The sequence below is a fragment of the Cupressus sempervirens genome, chromosome 4, assembly GCF_028749045.1.
Source record: "Cupressus sempervirens isolate cs-2001-9-10 chromosome 4, ASM2874904v1, whole genome shotgun sequence".
Lineage (NCBI taxonomy): Eukaryota > Viridiplantae > Streptophyta > Pinopsida > Cupressales > Cupressaceae > Cupressus > Cupressus sempervirens.
The window spans coordinates 600,854,890-600,867,970 of NC_143121.1; positions in this window are offsets into that span (position 1 = coordinate 600,854,890).

Here is a 13,081-nt window from a genome sequence, read left to right on the forward strand (position 1 = left end):
GGCGCAGGGCAAGAAGGTCGTCAGCTAGAAGGATAAAGCCTTGAAGGATATCCCTAAGAAGGACATTCCCAAGGAGCAGGCAAGTGCTACCCCCCTCGAGAAGGGTCCTACCTTGGAGATGTTAGTCTCAGCCTCGATGGAGGATCCAAAGATGTAGGCAAGTCCCCACTCCCAAGCCATGGGACCTGCAGAGGATCAAGCGCCACCTTTGGATTCAACAGAGCAGCTTGGTTTCGCAGTGGAGCAAGCTCCACTTTTGGAAGCAACAGAGCAGCTTAGTTTGGGGCAGGAAGCCCTAGCCCAGATTATTCCAGATACAAAGGAGAGCCAGGATAAGATTCTTTCCCATAAGCTCACTGATGCCCAAACCCCTTTAGGGTCACAAGGGGGAGAACCTTTTGTTCCCAAAGGGCTAGAGGCCAAGCTCCATCTTCTCATTAAAAACAAGGATCCAGACCAGATCACCCAGTGGGAAGGTCGGTTAGAAAGCAGTGCGACAGTAAGCCTAGATGATTGGTGCATGGTAAAGAAGAAAAAGAAGAACCAGAAGAACTAGAACAATGTCCTCCCTCCTTTATCTCCAGTGTCTACTAGAAGTAGGGTCAAAGCTGATGTTGGGATAACCCCCAAGGGAGTAGGAAGAAAGAGCTCAAATCAGCTTCTACAAGAAGAAACAAAAAGGAACCTAGCAAATGGGAGCCAGAGAACCATCAAGGATTTCTCAGGAAGTAAGAAATGAAAGTCATTTCATGGAATATAAGGGGCCTAAATGGGGCTCATAAATAGGATCTAATCAAAAATATGATTAGAGACCATAGACCCAATTTTCTAATGATACAGGAGACTAAGATGAAAAGGGACCTGGTTAAGAGGACATTCTTCAATAAATCTTTTAGCTGCAAAGTCTCAAATTTGAAAGGTTCTTCTGGAGGAGTACGAATCCTTTATAATTCCAGCACCTTCAAGTAATCTACTCTTTTCAGCACTCACAATGCTCTTCTGTGTGAGGTTTCTCACATCCATAGCAATTATTCCTGGCTTATCCTAACCTTGTACGCCCCCAACACCAAGAAGGAAAGAAATTGTTTCTGGGTCAAGCTCCTCAATATCCTTTCCAATTGCAATGTTAACAAAGGGATTATCATGGGGGACTTCAACTCGCCTCTCTCTTATATTGACAAATGGGGGGGTCTTGCCCTAGATCAAGATAGTAAGCGTGACCTTGCATTGTTCGTTCAGAATCTTGCCTTCTTGGATATGGACCTTCAAGGGGGAATTTTGTCTTGGTCTAACAGGAGAGTTGGGGGAGATAGCATTCAGGTTTGCCTCGACAGAGCCCTCATATCTCTTGAATGGCTTATTTCCCATTCTTGCAGATTATCCCTCCTCCCAAGGGTGGGTGGGTTTCGATCACTCCCTAATTTCTCTCTCTGTATCCCCCCCATCTAGCAAAAGGGCCTTACCTTTTCACTTTGAGAAAATGTGGCTTTCCCATCTAGCGCTGGAAGGAAAAATCTCTTCTTGGTGAAACCTTGAAATAGATGGTACTGCTATGTACAGAGTTTCCTAGAAGCTAAAAAATGTGAAAAGGAACATTCAATCTTGGAACAAAATTGAATTTGGCCACATTTTCCTAGAGAAAGATGAGAAAATTGATCAGCTCAATTCTATCCAGCAAGAAATCCAGCTCTCCAGATATAATGCTCATAACAGGCAGGAGGAAAAGGCAATCCTCTCGGATTTGCATAACATCATATCTAAGGAAGAGCTTTATTGGAAACAAAGATCTAGAGTCAGCTGGTTGAAAGAAGGAGATCATAACACCATATTTTTTCACCTGACCACCCTTAAGCATCGGGCTAACAATAGGATATCTAATATCAAAAAGGGCTAGGTTCTGGTTTCTAAGGAATAAGAGATAGTGAAGGAAGCTATTTGCTACTTCTCCTCTCTTCTTATAGCTGATCCCTCCCTCTCTGCATCTGATCAAGAGGATATCTTGGCAGCCATCCCCCCCTACTGCAAGATCATCATAATTCTTTGCTGAAAGCTATCTCCACCCTGGAGGAAATTCACCAGGCCCTCTTTTCCCTCCTGGGGGATAAAGCTTCCGGCCTGGATGGTTTCCCTACCTTCTTCTTTTAGACTTATTGGAATGTGGTTAAGAAGGATGTGGTAAAGGTGGTTCAAGAATTCTTTGGGGCTAGGAATCTGCTCAAAGAACTTAATGGTACTTTTCTAGTCCTCATCCCCAAGATTTTAGGAGTTGACTCTTTGGACAAATTCAGGCCCATTAGCCTCTGCAACTCATTCTACAAGATCATTTCCAAGGTTCTCACTTCTAGACTCCTCAACATTCTTCCCCTGATCATCTCACCCTAGCAAACTAGCTTTGTCCCTAGCAGGCAGATCCTAGATTCCATCGCATCGGTTCACGAAGTCATCCACTCTCTTGAGGCGGGCAATAAGGAAGGTTTCCTTCTCAAACTGGACTTGTCTAAAGCTTACGATAGGGTCGACTGGAATTTCCTCTTTGTTGTCCTTCGGGCCTTTGGTCTCGATGCTTAGGTATGCAAGCTCATCTCTCAGCTCGTGTCTTCTCCCTCTTTGTCTATTTTGGTTAATGGTCTCCCCACTCTTTTCTTCTCTCCCTCAAGGGGTTTAAGGCAGGGTAACCCCATATCTCTTGTCCTTTTTGTCATCTTGGTGGAATGCCTGGGCAGAATCATCCAAAAGAAGATCTGAGACAGGAGTTTGAAAGGTCTAAGGCCTTCTTCAGGACCCTCTGACTTTCACCCACCAGCAATTTTTGGATGACACTATCTTGGGGGGTGAAGCCTCTCTCCGGGAGGCCAAGACTTTCAAAAGCATTCTGAACTCCTACACCTGGGGCTCAGGACAAGCTATCAATTTGGATAAAAGTTTAGTTTTCTTCATCAATACCCCTTTGGAGAGGCAGAGGAAAATTGCTCGCATCCTGGGATGTGGCATTGGGTCCCTACCAGTGACTTATCTTGGGCTACCTCTTGGAACGAAACCTCTGAATTCCTTTTGGATCAGCATTATGGACAATTTCAACAGGAAACTTGCAGGTTGGAAAGGGGCCACCCTCAGTCAAGCTGGAAAATGCTCTCTGGTTAACTCTATTCTCCAGAACCTCCCTACCTATGCCCTCAGTCTTTTTAGGATTTCGGTTAAGTTTGCGAAAAGAATGGAGAGGATTCAAAGGGATTTTCTTTGGACAGGGACTGATGACTACAAGAGATACCACCTAGTTGCCTGGGACCTAGTCTACCAGCCCAAAAGCCAGGGAGGTCTTGGTATTAGAAAAATTCTCACCTCAATCAATCCCTTTTAGCTAAACATCCTTGGCACATCTTCCAAAGCACAGGTGTTTGGAGGGATATTTTGGCTGAGAAATATCTGGGTAGATTGTCTCTTAACTCCATATTTCAAGGGGCTGAGCTACCGACGAGATCCCATATTTGGAATGGGATCTTGAAGGCCCTCCCCCTTGCTAAATCTAGGGCTAAATGGAAAGTTGGAATGGGAGACAAAATCCTTTTTTGGCAAGATAGTTGGTTGTGTCAGGAACCCCTCATTAATCACCCCATATTTGGTAGGTGGGTTGATCAGTGTATCGGGAGATACGGTTTGATGGTAAGGAACTACAGAAATGGCAATGAATGGCACAATTTGGCTGAACTTTCACAGGACCTCAAGCCTTTAATGTCCTCTCTGAATGCCATCTTCATCAACTAGAATGGTGACTCTTTAGTTTGGGGAGATTCTTCAAGGGGCCTTTACTTTGTGGCCACCGGCTATCTATCCCTTGTGAGTAAAGAGGAGAAACCTATCTAGGCCAAAGCTTGGATCCCTGGGCTTACACCTAAGATAAAAAATTTCTTCTGGCTCCTCCTACAAGATAAAATCCTCACCCAGGATAATTTAGCCAAGAGAGGCCAAATCTTACCTAATAGATGTTTCCTCTGTAAGCAAGATCTGAAAACGATTAATCATATGTTCATCCACTGCCCCTTCTCCTCCAGGGTGTGGAGCCATCTGACTACTAACCTAGACTTCAACTAGTGCCCTCCAGCTTGCATCAAAGATTTCTTTAGTCAGTGGAGAAGCCACCACCAAGGTTTGAATTCTTAGTTATTGAGCTCCTGGATCCTCCCACACTTTTGCTGGGGAATCTGGAAGGAGCACAACAATAGGATATTTAGAGACAAAGAAGCCCCTAAGGTTATAATAGCTGAGAAAATTGAAAGCCTTATGATAGAGAACTATGCCATAACTAGAGAAGGAGATATAAAGGTTGGAGGGAATAGTAAAGCCAGGAAAGAAGACAGGATCAAAAGAAGATAGGAGGCTATTTGGTCTTTTCCCCCTGAGAACTGGCATAAAGCCAATTTTGATGGGGCGGCCAAGGGGAATCCAAGTCCAGCTGGATGTGGAGGTATCATAAGAAACAATTTGGGAGGTGGCATTGCTGCTATCTCTTCCCCTATTGGCCACCAAACCAATCATCTAGCTGAAGCCAGTGCTACTAGGTTCACTGTTAAGTTGGCCCTGGCCTCAAGGATTGAGTAGCTATGGCTTGAAGGTGACTCCTTAAATATAATAAATTGCATTTTAGGAGTCACAAAACCCTCCTAGAACATCGAAAGCATTATTGAGGACCTAAAATCAAACTTAAGGAAATTTAAAAACTACCACGTCAGCCATGTTTATCGTGAAGCTAACATGGTCGCTGACTAGTTCGCCAACGAAGCGGTTGCTAGCAACTCGGTGATGACATGGGGAAGCAACAATAATTTTTCGGTGGCGATGATTGAGCTAATCTGAAAGGAGAAAATCCACGGCACCAACATAATGTCTTTTTAATGATGATAGGATTTGCAAAATCGTACTTCAAAAAGGGAATTATTTGGAGTCATGCGGAACCCCCTCCGCTCCATAATCACATGTACAAAAGACATGAGCTAAAGGAAGCCAGAAATAAACCCATAACACATGCAAAATTATTTTTTCTCTTAGCACCTTTTGCTACTCTGAACTCGACAATACTGCTAGTGGTTTAGGGTTAGTTGAGCCGAAAACTGCAATGGTGGGTGAAAGGATCAGAAGAGAGCCATGGGGCGAAGCAAAGAGATGGAAAGAGAAGAGGAAGGTCTGGAGAAAGCTCCAGAAGGGAGGTATAACCAAATTCATAGAGAAGCTTCATGGATTTGATGCGGGGGTTACTAAAGCTATGGTTGATTCCTAGCAAAATGGTGGGGTCAAAATTGATGGTGTTTCCCACCAAATCACTGAGGGTCTTATAGCAAAGGTGACTAGCTTTTCTCAAGATGGCTTGAACTTCTACAGGGACAAGAAGATGTTCGCCAACGCTGTCAATGACTTTGTCATGGATGATAAGGAGAAAAGAAAATTGGTCAAGATTGACACCTACTACGACATTGATTCCATCAAAAATTTCTAGAGGCATGTTCTCAGGATTATCATTGAATATGTCACTCTTGACCCCATGTTTGATAGAATTAGGACTCATCATTTTGTGTTGTTAAATCATTTTAGACACAAAGTGAAAATTTCTTTTCCTTTTTACATTTTCACCTCCATGGCCAAGAATATAGAGGGGTTCAAGAAATGCCCTGCCAAAAATCCTGCTCTCCATGAGGGTCTCCTGCTTCTGATTTATGAGTTCTTGAAAACCCAAACTAGAGGTAAAACCATTGGGGATTTGGGTAGTGCCTCAGAAGACACTGCCAGTTCTGATTCTAGGGATGAGCTTGTAGTGAAATCAGAGAAAATTGACACCCCGAGCAAAGCTATCCCTGTTACCCATGATCCCCGCATCTCTACCAGGAAGAGACCCAAATGTCTTCCCCCTATCCCCCCCTCTCCTCATCCTAAGGAGGTGAAAGAGGCCAGTGATGTTGAAGTGGAGTCTGAAGAGGAGGACTTGGAGAAGGGGAAGGAAAGTGAGATGGAAGAAGATAAGGGGAGAGAAAATGACAAGGAGGTGGTGACCCCTATGGACCCCAAGGTTAACCCCAAGAAAAGAAAAGCGAACCAGGCCCTACCCCAAGAACATCCCAGCAACCCTGTTGATGTGCCCCCCAGCCCCACCTCGCCAATTTGCCTCAGGAGGTTCCCATTTCGCCCCTAGAGGAGATGATTGAAATCATGGTTGAAAAGGGGGGGGAGGTAATTAGAAAGAACAAGAGGAGGGCCTATAGGAACTTCTATGGGGACAAGGTCAGTTTGGGTATTGTTAGAGAACCTGCTAAAATCTAGGTGTTGGAGGACCTTGACAAAAGTACCCACTACGATGAGCTCATTGACCCGGCTCTTTTGGTTATCTCTGACAATGTGCGAGAAACTGGCTTCAACTTCTTGAACAATGCAAAGAACAGTCTGATTGACAACTTTCGTTCCATCAAGTGGCTTTTTCAAGAAATTGAGGCTCTGAAGGACAGGAGCAACCAACCCAAAATTCAGGATACTGACAAGGACCAGGAAGCCAGAGGAAGCAAGGACTAGGTGGGTAGCTAGGAGAAAGACAAAGACCAAGTCTCCAGAGACCATCAGGATGACAGACTCACCCAATTTGAGCAGAAGGTCCAAAGGCTGGATTTTGTCCACCAGCTAATCACCAAACAAATAGTGGACACCCTTCACACCTTGAATGAGAATATTGTCAATCTGGGGGACTATCTAACTACAATTGGCCTTGAAAGGGATGCGGAGAAAAACACTGAGCAAGGATTCAACTGGGATGAATTTCAGAAAGAGGCTAGTGACCAGGTGAATCAGGGGAACCAGATGAACACTCCTACAAGATTTAGGAGGGTGTGGTCAGTCAGAAGGACAATGATGCTGCAGAAACCCTACAGTCCATGGACACGAATGGCCACTAGCCTATTCACCTGGCTTTTCTTTTCTATCTCTAACCTTTGTACTTTGGCTTCGAGCCTTCTTTTGTCTCCAGCCTTTTATGGCAGTTTTTGTTTGGTTAGTCTGTTTCATCTCGCTCCTTTTGCTGTAAAACTTTGGATTTCAGGATCCCTGTAAAACCTGTTTTACCTAATCAAAAACAATAGAAGAAATGTTAAAAATAACTGGAGAAATATTGAAAGAAATTATTTTTACATAACTTTCAATTTTTTTGGCACTAACAAAGGAAAATGGGAGCATTCTTTAGTGAGAAATAAAACAACCACCCAAGTCAAAGAAGGAATACCCAGATGCTACAAGTGATCGCTAGTTCTCCATAAAATATCACATGGATTTGTAACCCATGTTCTTCATTTTGATAAAGGAAAATGAGAGCTTATACTTGATTTTTCATCACAACCAAAGCAATATCATTTGAGAGATGAATGTTGTTACCTATCTCTAAATGAATGTCTAAGTCTACTGGTAGAAAACTCCATGTTTGGGTTGATTTTCAAGAAAATAATGATGTCAGTTTCAAATATTAAAAATGACTTCCATAATGAGATGAGGTTCCATGTAAAACTCTCAATGGCAATCTTAGAATGCATTAAAATATACCCAAAAAATTAAAAAGGGTTGCAAGCAGGGACATAGTTTAGACATCAAGTGGTTTTAACTATTATCTATCACCTTTTTGCATATATTTAAAAGGAAATGAAGTCATGTTGAATTTACAACTGAAATTAAAAGAGAAAAGATTGAAAATATGTAACTATCTTTCAAGGGAAAATGTCAACTTTCAATTTCTCCAATATGGGGACATACATATGGTTTTAATAATTTCTAGCAAGATAAAAGAGGTGGGTTTGAGCTAAAAGAAGAATTTATCAGTCAAGAAGAAGACAAGAACCTACACTATATAGATTTCAAATCAACTCACAATTATTCGTTGTCTAAGTATCACATATGATACCTACATCAAGCTTCTAGATCAATGAAACAACAAACTTCCTTTAAGAAAATGAAGACAAAATACATCTAAAAGAGGAGATTCTTAGGGAAAAAATATTTCCAAATCCCTAAGGGCTCGTTTGGTTGCTAGAATAGGAATAGGAAATGTATTCTCTGTTTGGTACCCCAAATTGGAATAGGGAATATGCATACATATTCCAATTTTGCCCCTAAAATGAGCATATGTCCATTCCAAAAAATAGTTGTTATTGGAATGGGCCACTCCTATTCCCAATCTTATTTTTTTTATTTAATTAATTTTTAAAAAAATTAAAACATTTTTTTATTATATCTATTTGTTTAAAAAATGAAATAAAGTATATTTCTCATTAACTTCAATTAATAAAATAAAAATGAAAAATAAATTAATCTTTTTACCATTATTGAAAAAAATAACCAAAAAACAATAAATTAAAACAAAACGTTTAAGGGAAATTTTTTTAAAAATACAAAACTTAACCTTATCCCTATTCCATTTTTGTACAACCAAACAATGGATTAACATATTCCCAATCGAATTCCAAGTGCACCAAACAGGATTGGAATTGCCCTTTTCTATTCCCATTCCCCATTTCCATTCCCATTCCATTTTTCTATTCTAATTTTCAATTCCTATGTGAGCAGCCAAACGAGCCCTAAGCACGTCGTTTCTCTTCTCATTTATAGAAAATGTGAATGAGAAAATGAAAGAGAGATTTTTGTTTAGGGTTATCTCCATAAATACTTGGAGCAGGAGTAGTCATGTTGCCTCTTCCTAGACAAGTGGTGTTTTCTCATTTGTATTTTTACTTTGTGATATTTCATTTGAAAATATGTGTGTGAATGTGTTGTGGGTCATGTCTAAGGTGTTTTTTGTTTCTAACATCTTACATAGATTTTGTTATTTGTATTAATATTTATTGTAAAATAATATTACCAAGGTGACAATTTTATAATCATCTTGTGTTAATATTATTATTGGTAAGGTAGACATGTAAATAGTTTTTCCTCTTAGCTTCTCACACATAATTTTGAGAATGTGACATTTGTCATGGTGATAGAGCCTAAGGATAAGGTTGTTATTTTGTTTTGACTAAGCTTTGAGTTAGTTTCAAACATGAGGTGGATATTTAGGGGAAATTTTCTAACCTTGTGAGTGTTTCTTGGAGAGATAAGGGTGGATTGGAGCAGTTGGTTTTCTATTTGAAGACTAAGAGAAAATCTAGGAGAATGGAGAATATTTAGGGAGTAACTCAGATGTAGACTTTTTCTAAGTTATTATTGAGCTTTTAGAAGAATTTTGGTTGTTTGAGGGCATGTTATGAGTTTTGGGTTCCTTATGGGCTTGGAAGGTTCTTTCCAACCTATTTTCCATATTGCTTTTTTTTAAACTTCATTTTTGGGTCCTATTTTCGTGCATCTGACCCAAGTGTTTGTGAGATTGTACTTAGGAAATTTTGGAGCCCATTATCCCCTTTAAATCTTCAACAACATAATGACACGCCATTAGTTGCTTTCAAAGGAATTCAGGAGTTCATAGGAGAAGGATAAGTTGTGCCTTTTGAGAATATCATAGATGTAGTAGCACTATGTAATGTGTATCATGTGATGTAGGAGAATGTGGTTGTGAGATTATTGGCTGCATCATTTAAGAAGAAAATATTGGAATGGTTCAGAAGTTTACTAGTGGCTTCCATGTCAACTTGGGATGAGTTGGGTGATGCATTTACCAAGTTTTTTAAAGAAAAATTAGACTATCTGTCAGTAGGAGGGAAAGTAACCACTATTAAGAGAGTCCCTCAGGAGAAAATGACAAATTTCAACTCCCAATTTCAAAAGACTTGGAATAGGGAACCTATTGCAGTAAGATATGCTATTGATTATGCATTTTTGTACTATTTGAAGAGTCTCAATAGTGATATATCAGTAAAAATACAATCTATGGGAGGTCAATCATTACCTCAAGCCTATGATATAGTTATAAGGGCAAAAAATAACCTCATTCAGGCAAGAAAGATAGCCCCTAGGCCACCTATGTCATAATTTTAGGATATTCAGTTGAATATGCCTCTCCATATACTACCTCTTACTTCCTTACCCATTGTTGCAATTATGTTTGTAATTGGAAGTAGTGAAAATGCAATTGTTGGACCTTCCAATGAGTTGCAAGAGATAAAGAGCAATCAACAAAAATAGAAACTATCTTGCATACATTGGGAAATGAGTTGACCAACATGAAGAAGCAATAATATCAAGGTCCAAGGCCAACATTTCAACAATATAACCAATAGCAAGGATTAAATCCACCATATCAACATCCAAGGGTATCAATATTAACATAATAGGCTACAATACCAAGGGAATTATGAAGGGAAATGACAATATGTTAATCAAAGGCATTTTTAGTCATATAATCCAACACCTCTTAATGTTGCAAATTTAACCAAAGATATAGTTCCAACTTAGAATAATTTAGCAACAAAATATTAATGGTGTTATCTGTGTAATCTAGAACATAACCAAGCAACCTGTTCAAATGGAGTGATTAATCAAGTGCTTATGGTCCAAAATGTTGGAAGTACACAACCAGATACATCTACTCCTCTACTTGAACAACAACTAGATAGACAACCCAATGAGATTGCATTCCTAAATTGGGAAGATGAAGAATTTTGTGGTGTGAATGGTGATTCACCAGTTTCAACTAACACCTAAGAAAAGAAAAGGGCTCTAGAAGAAGAGAAACCAACCAATAAAGATAAAGAGGATACAACTGTAGGACCATCATCGACGCAAAACCAAAGTATCCTATAGAAATCTTCAAATTGACCAACTACCAATCAACCTCACAATGATGTAGACCCAACTGCTACTAAGATACACTAGAAGGTGCATCCCATGATGCCTTACAATAATGTGGATAGTATGAAGAGAATGAACATATCCATGACTATGTGAGATTCCCTATCCATTCCTAGGTAGATTGACATGATGAAGAAAGCTTTCAGTGGTGAAGATACATATGGACACATTGTTAATGATTGTGAGAAGTTTTTAATGAAAAATATTGAACAAGTAAAAGATGTAGACAATAAACCAAGCCCCACAATTCAAGGTAAGAATGTAAGACCTATGTTTTATGTTTCATCAATTGTTTTAGATTATGATAAAAGCAAGTTTTGAAGGGACCCAAAACCCTTTACAAAAAACTAAAGATAAACATTTAAAGCACTACCATGTTTTACAAGGACCTAAACCTAAAGATAAAAAACATTCAAACTAGGTTTTACAAGGACCTAAAACCAAGAGTTTAAACCATACAATATGACTAGGTTTTACAAGGACCTAGAACCTAGAGTTTTAAACAAATGGGAAAGCAAAAGGAAAAAACTAGCAAAACAACCCAAACCAAAGACCAGCACGCCCAATCCATGGCCAACACCTACAATAGCTCCTTGATAATGTTCACCGCCTCTTTACTTGCTTCCACGGTACTCTAGATGATGTCAACAGGTGAAGGAACAGGAGCCCCAAGAGCCTTAGCAACCTTTTTCCTTTTGTTATGCCTTGTTCTCTTACTAGGACCACCAGGACCCCCCATTCTAGTATTACCAAGTGACATAATCTCTTCATTACTTTTCTTTCCCAGACTGGCAGCTATAGTACATAGACTAGAAGTGACCTATTCCATTTTTAGACCACTTTCCTTTATTAGGTGACAAAGTTTCTATTCGTAATCTTTAAGCTTATCAGGAATGTTATCGATTTGAACATCTAGATAGGTTATCTTAGCACATTTAGCATCCAAATCTCTCTACATTATCCCCATTTTCTTTTTGAGAGTCATTAATTTATTATAGAGCCACACATCACCTTGAAGAGAAGTCTCTGACTTAAGCTTTGCAATGCGAAGAAAGGAGAGCTTAGCATCATGGGAGACATCCCTCCCATCATCCACATTCTTGGGCTTAGAGGAAGTAACAGTATTGATCTAAGTATCAATATTTATGTCCACATTCTATGTCCTTTCCTCAGTCACACCTTTACTTTGGTTATTATCCTTACCAATAGGGTCTTTGTCTTCATTCTCTTTTCTCATTTCCTTCTCCATTTTCTCCTCACTGGCATTATGTGAGGGTTGATCACTCTGTTTATCATCCTCCTCCCCGAGGGTCTCCGACCTTGTATTTCTATCATGACTTCCCTCCACATTATCTTTGCTAGTAGACACCCTTTTACTCCCAGAGTGCCCATCTAGGTTAGAGCTAAAATCTCCCATTTTTGTTTTCTCATCATTGTTCGTATCCATCTTCTCATTATTGTCTAAATTCTCAGACTCTGTGATTTCTTCAACATGTTTCTTAGTCCTTTCCTATTTTGAAACCTTCTTGTTAACACTTGCCCCTTCTTCAACCTTAATTCTCTTAGGGTGGGTCTCACTTCTAGTCCCTTTCCTTTTCACATGAACCAGAGAGGGCTTTATAGCCTTACTTTTACAATAGTTTTCAATAAGTAAAATTAAACCTTCAATGCAGCATAGGATGGGACTCTTTTTTTCTAGGTGTATAAAGGCTAAGAAGTAGAGAGTATTTCAGAAAAAATGGGAAGGAAACCCAATCTTTGTGCCTAAAATGATTTAGGAAAACAAAGTGAAATTTATGGACCCTTTTAGCCCTACCATCAAGGATAAAATACTCACCAGATACAAGATAGAACATCCCTCCATATCACTTTAATTTGTTTCAATTCATAGAAATCCCCATTTTTCTCTAGATTCTTCTCTTCATCTTCTATCTTTGGAAATTTCTTGAAGGTCGCATTGGAGATGCTAGTCTCCTTACTGAATTTAATCCCTTCTTTTGGAAGCCCCATAACCTCAACAATAAAATCTTCAGTCAAATTCACCACAACCCCATGCAAAGTTACCCTATTTTCAAACCAAATTTTGAAGAATGCTTCCATAATGTGAGGTTTAAAACCACAGAGACACTCCAAATAGGTCGTCACATTACCTTTTTGCAAAATTTTCCATACAAAGGCCTTAGCATTCCAAGCCCTACAATTGCTCCACTCTTGCTTTCTAGGTTCCTTGCTCATCTCAAAAACTTGAAAATCTTTGTAGAAAACCAGAGTAGCAAAACCC